The following is a 9,819-nucleotide window of genomic DNA, read 5'->3' on the forward strand; positions in this document are numbered from 1 at the left end:
TCCTCCCCCGTCATCTGCTCCTTTGTGCTCTGGTCAGATATATCCTTCTCCTGAAGCTGCAGATTCAGTGCCATCCTTTGAAATAAATTCTTCTTGGGGGAGGGGCAGGCATCCACTTAGTATTTGATAACAAGTCCAGAGAATGAGAGATGCTTCTTACCATCTGTCTTATTTTATGTTAGTGTAACACTCCCCCAAAACAAAAAAGCAATAAACCTCACTACCATGATTCTGCTCGATTCTGATTCATAGCAATCTTACAGGACAGAGTAGAACTGCCCCTGTGGACTTCCATGGCTGTCAATCTGCATGGGAGCAGAAAGGTTCATCTTTCTCCCGCAGCTAGTAGAGAATACCAGAAATAGGTTTACCTGTATTTTATTGACAAGGCAAAGGCATTCAGTGGTGGATGTCACCACAAATTATGGATAAGATTGCGATGCTGTATATAGACCAGGAGACAGTATTTAGACCACAACAAGGGGATACTGCACAGTTTAAAATCAGGACAGTGGTGCCCCAGGGTTATACATTTACCAAACGTTTTCTATCTGTATGCTGAGCAGGTTATCTGAGAAGCTGGACCACCTGAAGAGCACAGTCCCAGGGATGGGGGAGGATGCATTAACCCAGCAGTTCTCCACCTGTGTGCGGGTCATGACCCCTGTGGGGGTTGAACCACCTTTTCACAGAGGTCACCTAAGACCATCAGAAAACATATTTCTGATGGCCCTAGGACCCAAGACACCAATCCTCTATCAGTCTGTAGGCAGGTCCGCCCACATGCAGATACACCCACATACGAGTACCCAGTGTGAAGACTGTTACCCATGATATACCATGCTTCAAAACAAAATTTCATTTATTTGTAATTAGAAATAAATATTTCACAATATATGATGACATTGTTTTAGTGATTAATCACTATACTTTAATGATGTTCAATTTGTTACAATGAAAATATATCCTGCATATCAGATATTTACATTACGATTCATAATGGTAGCAAATTTACAGTTATGAAGTAGCAATGAAAATGATTTTGTGGTTGGGGGTCACCACGACATGAGGAACTGTATTAAAGGGTCTCGGCATTAGGAAGGTTGAGAACCACTGCATTAACAACTTGCAGTATGCAGATGATACCACTTCGCTTTCTGAGAGGAGACTTGAAGAATTACCGATGAGGCGTATAACTCCTCTAAGGGGTTACCATCTCAGAAACCCACAGGAGCAGTTCTACCCTGTCCTGGAGGGTCACTATGAGTCAGAATCAACTGAATGAAAGCGAGGTGTTTTGCTTTGTTTTCTCTTGCTCAGCAATTTCCGAGGTTCAGGATTCTTCATGCCTCTTTATGGCTACCTTTTGAAGAAAGCATCTCTGTCCGCTCACAGCTATACATTATTTTTCAGACACATCTCTGGAACTCTGAACTTCTATGTCCAAATCTACTCATCTCTTCAGTGTGGAATTCAACAGTGATGCTTTTATGGCTTTGGAAGTCCTCATGGGATACAGCAACTTCTGCTGCACATCCAACCACCCCATGTTTTCGTGGCTTAACGCAATAACCCTTTGTTAGTTCCCATGGGTCAGCAGGGTGTTGCTGGCCAACTAAGTCCTCAAAGGCTGATCTTGGCTGGGTTCACACTGGGATCTGTGGCCAACCCGCAGATGCAATCAGCTGGCTGATCTCTGATCTCAGTTGGGGTGGGTTGGCTTTCCTCCCTGAGGTCCTGGTCTGAGTTTGTTGGTATCATGGCAGGGAGTAGCAGGAGCCACAGTAGAAAGCTGCAAGGGATCTTAAGATTTAGACTTGGAATGGGCACAATCTCCTTCTGTAACTTCCTATTGCTCAAAACAAGGCTGGTCCAGGTTCAAAGGCAGAGGAAAATAGACTCCACTTCTTGTTGGGGAAATCTACAAAGTCACATTGCAATGGTGAAGGGATATAGGTATGGGTAGTCAGTTTCCATCTTTGAAAACACCAAGTCTTTATGGTCTTCTTTTGTTGGACCAGGTTCAATATGACCACTCGTACAGTTTGTATGTCACACAGTCTCAGGGGGAATGAGTCACATATCAACTGTCCCACATGGAATGATTACCACTATCCTCGCTTAGGATACCCTTAAGATACTCGGAGCAGATGACCCACCCATCTCTCTCTCTCTCTCTCTCTCTCTCTCTCTCTCTCTCTCTCTCTCTCTCTCTCACACACACACACATACACACTCACAAACCCACTTACCCTACTATAAAATTATCCTGAGACATAAGAAAAAAAATCCACTAAATACTAAAATTCAGTTAACAATTCTAATGCATTACCAATTTAAATATCCTGGTTTCTCTTTAACTTCAGCTATTTTTTACATGGTAGTATAAAACTTACTACAGAAAAACGACACTGTTGACCCTTTAAAATAAATATTTATAAGTTCCATCGCTGCAAGATTTAAATAAATGTTTTACTGGTTTGTATTATTTACAGGCAAATGTATTCTGCAGGTAGTGTAACATTAAAATAATCCCCAGGCTTAAATACACATTTCTGTGGAGGCTGTGAGATCACTCACGTAGATGGACTTGACTTTCTGGTCTCTCTTCCCTATTTTAGTGGGAAAGGGGATGGATGTTCATTAGGGCAGAGTTTTCATTTTGCTAAGATTATTCCATTAAGAATGTTGCATTGCTGGGAGAGTAGATGAGTATCTATTTCTGTACATTAAGATCCAAATTTCATGTAAACTGCCTGCTTGAAACTAACGATGCTATTAATAGATTCCTTGAGTGTTCTGTTCAGCCTGGCAAGTAGGCGTGAGGCTGCGTATTTAATTTACTGGGGAGTTTACACACAGCTTTTTGTTTCTTTTTTAAATCATTTTATTGGGGGCTTGTACAAGTCATCACAATCCATACATCCATCCATTGTGTCAAGCACATTTGTACATTTTTTGCAATATTCATTTTCAAAACATTTTATTTCTACTTGAGCCCTTGTATCAGTTCCTCATTATTCCTCTCCTCACCCTCTCCCTCACAAACCCTTGATCATCTATAAATTATTATTTTGTCATGTCTTACACTGTCCGACATCTCCCTTCACCCACTTTTCTGTTGTCCATCCCCCAGGGAGGGGGTTATATGTAGATCGTTGTGATCGGTTCCCCTTTCTACCCCATCTTCCCCTTATACTCCTGGATTCTCTGTGTTTCTATTTCTTATCTGTCCCAGTGTACATCCTCTGGTCTAGTCAGATTTGTAAGGTAGAATTGGGATCATGATAGTGGGGGTGGGAGGGTGGGGAAAGAAGCATTAAAGAACTAGAGAAAGGTTATGTTTCATCATTGCTACACTGTACCTGACTGGTTGGTCTCCTCCCTGTGACCCTTCTGTAAGGGGATGTCCAGTTGCCTACAGAGGAGCTTTGGTCTGCATTCTCCCTCATTCACAATTATATGATTTGTTGCTCTTTGATGCCTGATACCTGATCCCATCGACACCTCATGATCACATAAGCTGGTGTCACACACCTTTATACAACTATTGTTTCTGGACACAGCTTCTACCTTTCAGAATGCTTTGTGGGCAGTACAGTGGATGGTACAAGTTGTGTTGCCAGAGGTTAGATATCATTCATTTCTGAGTCTCTCTGGCAGGGAGATTGCAAAGGTCCCATTTTATTTAATTTATTTATTTTGGTTCTTTATCAAATGGAACTTGAATGTTTGTTAACAATCTCAATTTTTTTTTAAAGAAAGTGCTGAATTTTCATCTTCCTGAATATCTCTTCAGTAAAATTTGGCCATATTCATGATGGATCTGTGATTATTTGGGAAAGGCCTGGGTTGAAATTCATCCTTCAGGAATCTCTAAAAGATGGGTTCATTAACATAAATAATGGCTTGGACCTCCGTTTCAAGGCAAATGCGTAGTTACTAAAGACCTTGACCTACTCTTATGTCCTTGGTGTTGCTAGGTGACATTGAGCTAGTTCCAACTCAGAGACTCTTCATACAGTGAACAAAATACTGCCAGGACTAGTTCTATCTCATAATGGTTCTGCTATGGCAGCAGTAGGTAACTTAACAAGTCCTTCTCCCCAAGCTAGCTCAGCCCTAGTCTCAGCTCTGCTTATATAATCAGTTTGAAGCCCAGAATATCCATTAACCTTTCCAAGCTTTGGTTTTCCTAGTGGTAAAGAAGCAGTGTAGATTATATCAGTGGTTTCAAAACTTCATCCTTCCATCTGCACAGTTCTTGCCATGGCCATTATCCATCATTATATTTTGTTTGATATTACCCTATAATTCAACTAATGTGCTCTTAAAAGTGTTTATTTTAATAGGAACCTTTCTGACAGCATCTTCACTATAAAATAAATCATAAACATGTTCTTACAGAAAGAGTGACAATAAATCTTGACACATTCTGTTGCCTGCTCAAGATTCTGTAATGGGGCCTACTCTCTTCTTGTTAAAAGGGAAATGGGCAAGCCTTAGGGATCTCCTTTCATCTGTAAAGAAAGGAGACAAAAAAGATCAGTGCTGTTGTGTGCTGCAAAATCTACTCTGACTCACAGTGGCCTTATAGAACAGAGTAGTACTGCCCCAATGGGCTTTACCGGCTATAATACTTACTGGTTCCGATTGCCAGCTCTTTCCTGCTGCAGAGCTTCCAGTGGGTTGAACAGCCAGTATTCCCATAGTCAGCCAAGCATTTAACCATTGCACTACCCAGGCTCCTTTTGTTATGTGAATCCTTCTCCCATGTGCCAGCCAAAGTCACCTAATTCTTTGTCCTTGCAACACGGAACCACATTGCTTCCCAGTAGAACCTTGCATTCTGCACTTTGGGAAATGCTGGCAGGAAAATGGCCTCTGTGTTTTATAAGTCCATCATTTATCCGATTTTAAAGATCTGAGTCCCATGGTAACCAATGTCTGTCGTTGACAGCTGTCTAGCGCAGGAGTTTTTCTCTACTTCAACCTCTCTGGCTATTCTGGAGGCTCAGGTTATATTAGCCAAGCCTCGGTGGAAACAGAACAGCTGCTCGCTATCTTCCCACAAATGTCTCTCTCATGTTAGAAAATTGGTACTGAACCATCACTTAAAATTGCCTTCTCAAAACCAAATTACATTAACTCCCCAGCTTTCTCCTCTTGCATCCCATTTCCTCAACGTAAAGAAGACCCAAATCCTCACAATTGGACCAAATTGGCTAATGTAATAAATAGAGAAGAGACTGAAGTTGTCAAGGATTTAAAAAAATCATTTTATTGGGGGCTCATACAGCTCTTATCACAATCCATCCATCCATCCATCCACCCATCCATCCATTGTGTCAAGCACATTTGTACAATTGTTGCCATCATCATTTTCAAACCATTTTCTTTCTACTTGAGCCCTTGGTATAGACTCTTCATCCCTCGCCCACCCCCCAATCTTGCTTGGATCCACACTCAGTGCTCTAGGAAGCAGCAGTCAAGAGATCAAGTGACACATTACATTGGGGAAATCTGCTGCACAAGACCTCTTTAAAATGCTGTAAAGCCAGGATGTTCTTTGAGGACTGAGGTGTGCCTCACTCAGTCATGGTCTTTTCAATCGCCTCATATGCATGTGTAAGTTAGACATTGAGTAAAGAAGACCAAAGAAGTATTGACACATATGAATTATGGTGCTGGAGAAGAATTTGGAAAGTATTATGGACTACCAAAGAAGAAACAGATGTGTCGTGGAAGAAGTACAGCCATAGTACTCCTTATTGGCAAGGATGGTGAGACTCTGTCTCACAAACTTTGAACGTATCATCAGGAGAGATCAGTCCCTGGAAAAGGACATCATGCTTGGTAAAGTGGAGGGGCAGCGAAAAAGAGGAAGGCCTTCAACAAGATGGATTGAAACGGTGGCTGGAACAATGGGCTCAACATAAGAACAATTGTGCGCATGTGGCTGGAACGGTAGATGTTTTGTTTTAGGATTGCTATAAATTGACTCCTCCGTGGCCCCTAACTACAGCAACAACATCCCCTTTCTTAATTATCTTTGGGACTCTCTGATTGCCAACAAGTTTGACAGTCACCTCTTAGAGTCTTTAATTATTCCTTGTCTCAAAGCAGGGAGATGAACTCCTTTGGTTGTCTGAAATCCTCCTCAGGTCTCATTGGTGAACAAATTCCCTAAGAGAAGCACTAAAGAGTGCTAAGATTGCCCAGAGTCCAAGGTTTGCTTTGTGTCATAGGTGTCAAATAGGCTGAATGCTGGAGACCCTGCTGATACACTTGTTAGTTGCTTTTGACTTCACACAAACTCCTGGTGATGCTAACAGAATGAAACATCGCCCGGACCTGCATGTTCTTCATACTCATTGTGATTTCTGCCTCTTCTGCTGAGCATCTTGATCAATAGATATCATTGATGGTTTGTCTGTTTATCACGGACTTTCTACCAAACATGATGTCCATTGTCCAGTTGATGCACTTTCTTGTGATATGCCCAAAGTAAGAAAATTGAAGTTTTGCCATCCACACTTTTATGAGCCATTCTAGTTGCATTTTTCTAAGACTGATTTGTTCATTATTCTAGAATCGCCTGGTATAATTGCTATTCCTTGGCAGCATCACAGGTAGAAGGTAAGAATTCTTTTGTCATCCCTTTTGACTATGCAGTTTTTGAAGGCACATAAGGTGATTTAAAACCTGTGGCTTGGGTCAGATGCACCTTGGTCATCAGAGTGACATCTATGCTTTTTTAAACCTTTAGAGGGATCTTTTTGTTGTTGGTTTTAATTTAATTTTATTTATTATTTTTTAATCATTTTATTAGGGCTCATACACTTCTTATCACAATTCACACATACATCAATTGTGTAAAGCACATTTGTACATTCATTGCCTTCATCATTCTCAAAACATTTGCTCTCCACTTAAGCCTCTGGCATCAGCTCCTCATTTTTCCCCCTCCCTCCCTGTTCCCCCCTCCCTCATGAACCCTTGTTAATTTATAAATTATTATTTTGTCATATCTTGCCCTGTAGGATGTCTCCTTTCACCCACTTTTCTGTTGTCCGTCCCTCAGGGAGGAGGTCACATGTAGATCCTAGTAATGGGTTCCCCCTTTCCAACCTACCCTCCCTCTACCCTCCCAGTATCGGCACTCATACCACTGGTTCTGAAGGGATCATCCGCCCGGGATTTCCTGTATTTTCAGTTCCTATCTGTACCAGCGTACATCCCCCAGTCTAGCCAGACTTGCAAGGTAGAATTGGGATCATAATAGTGGGGTGGAGGGAGGGGAAGGAAGCATTTAGGAGCTAGAGGAAAGTTGTATTTTTCATTGTTGCTACACTGCACCCTGACTGGCTCGCCTCCTCCCCGATACCCTTCTGTAAGGGGATGTCCAGTGACCTACAAATGGGCTTTGGGTCTCTACCCTGCACTCCCCCCCCTCATTCAGTATGATAAGATTTTTTGTTCTGATGATTCCTGATATCTGATCCCTTCAACACTTCGTGATCACACAGACTGGTGTGCTTCTTCCATGTGGGCTTTGTTGCTTCTGAGCCTTTTACTGCAAATTTATCCAATACAATATGTCACATGGTTCCTTAAATATAATTTCCATGGATGGTAATTATTTACTCAAGTAGACTTAAATGGTTTATATCTTCATTCTCTTCCCCAAGTTGGCGTCTCCCCCATTACTGTTCAAAGTGTGGACTCTGGGTTGGAAGCTTCAATTCACCCAGGAGCCATGAACACTGCTTATTCTAGACAGTACCAAATCTACTGCATCAGAATCTCTTAGAATGGAGTCTAGTGACCTGTGCTTTAACAAGTTCTCCAGTTGATGCTTAGACCCAATACATTTCAAGACTTACCTGACCCTCCCATGCTATTTTAAGAATTTTTTTGCATACAGTACAAAAATTAGAAGATTTTTTGTAATATAACTTTTTGGATTTTTTCTTAGACAATTATAACATCTAGAAATAATGAGCACAAATTTCTTTCTGGACTCAAGACTGTTGATGTCTTCACCACTCCTTATACTTGTCCCCACGTAGATGTCCAGTGTCAACTACTGTTTTTCATCATTGCTGAATGAATGTTGATAAGATAAGGTGAATGTAAAATACTTCTGCTTCATATCTCTCTCTCTCAAAATGGTCAAATTTAAGTTAGACTCAGAGGGCTGTGTGATTCAATACGAATGGAGAAGAGCAGATTCCTTGGTAGAATTGTACGGCTTGCCTTTCCTAACCCTATTGAATAAATAAGAAGCCATGGTGGAGCTGTGGGCTAAATATTGGGTTGCTTACCACACAATTGGTGATTTGAACGTGCAGACTACTCCACAGGAGAGAGATGAGGCTGTCTGCTCCTGTAAAGAGTAAGAGTCTCAGATGTCCTAGGGGAGCAATTGTCCACTGTCCTATAAGGTTTCTGTGAGTCAGTCAGCTCAATGCAGTAGGCTTGGTTTGGGTTCTTGTTCTCTGCCATTACCAGATGCTATCAAATTGATCCTGACTCATGGTGACCTCATGTATTTCAGAAGAGAACTGGGCTCTATCAGGGTTTCAATGGCCATGATGTGAATTTTTGAAAAGTAAATCACCGGGCCTTTATTACTAAGACCCTCTAGGTCAGCGGTTCTCAACCTGTGGGTTGCAAACCCTCTGGGGGTCGAACGACCCTTTCACAGGGGTTACCTGATTCATAACAGTAGCAAAATTATAGTTATGAAGGAGCAATGAAAATAATGTTATGGTTGGGGGCTCACCACAACATGAGGAACTGTATTAAAGGGTCATGGCATTAGGAAGGTTGAGAACCACAGCTTAGGTGGATTTGAACCTTTACCTTTCTGTTAGCAGCGGATGCTTAACCACTGATACCACCCAGGAACCCTTCCCCTTCTATAGACTTTGGATTATTTAGTTTTATTTAACTTCTCCAGCAACAATTCCTCTTGTAATTCATCATCATGCCTTCTTATTTTTTCTCAGCTCTTCTTGTCCTGTTTGCCTTACCCTGTCTTGTTCCACACCCTTGTTTCTGGGCTTCTTTGCCTTAGCCCAAGTGCTGTAATGCATCCTTGCCTCAAATCCTTTACTCATTCTTGAATTTATAAGGCCCTTTGATGCTTTCTGTTGGCTACGTTTATTTTTTCCAGAATATACTGTGTCATGTAATATACAAGGAAAGCCTGGGGTTGGAGACAGTGGGGCTGTGTGTTTGATTTCAGGCACCCAACCAACCAGCTATGTGAATTGTGGCGAAAATTAAGTGAAAAACATATAGTGATTCTCTATTACAGTGTCTGGTGCACACATAGTAAACACTATATTAATCGTACTTATGAGTGAAAGCTTAGTAATTGTTTAATTGATGATGATAACCAGGTGTGTATCATGTACAATTGGGGCTCAGGGGGTGCCATTGGTTTGTGGTTGGGTGCTAATCCAAAGGTTGGCAGTTCAAACCCACACAGGAAGAAAGGACCTGGTAGTTTCCTTCTGTAAAATCTGCAGTGAAGATGATCCTATTAAGCACTTCTACACTGTCACTCAGGGGGTCACCAGGAGTTGGAAATGTCTTGATGGCAACTAACAACAGCAAAAGCTCCTACGTTAAACCAGGACTTGATGGTAACTAACAACAATAAGAGCACCTGCATTAAGCTAGGACTGTGCTCCCTAGCACAGAAGCAGCGCTGGTGGTGTCGTGGGTACACATTGGGCTGCTAATCTCAAGGTCAGCAGTTTGAAACCACTAGGTGCTCTGGAGGAGAAAGAGGAGGCTTTCTACTCC

The 9,819-nt window shown here is 41.7% G+C and overlaps 1 pseudogene; it reads right to left on the bottom strand.

Annotated features, from left to right (window-relative positions):
• LOC101652730 overlaps positions 1-9,101 on the bottom strand; it is a 17,636-nt pseudogene extending 8,535 nt beyond the window's left edge.
• Between the last annotated feature and the right edge of the window lie 718 nt (positions 9,102-9,819).

The sequence above is a fragment of the Echinops telfairi genome, unplaced genomic scaffold (assembly GCF_000313985.2).
Source record: "Echinops telfairi isolate 266 unplaced genomic scaffold, ASM31398v2 ScPeMD7_7468;HRSCAF=8506_1, whole genome shotgun sequence".
Taxonomy (NCBI): Eukaryota; Metazoa; Chordata; class Mammalia; order Afrosoricida; family Tenrecidae; genus Echinops; species Echinops telfairi.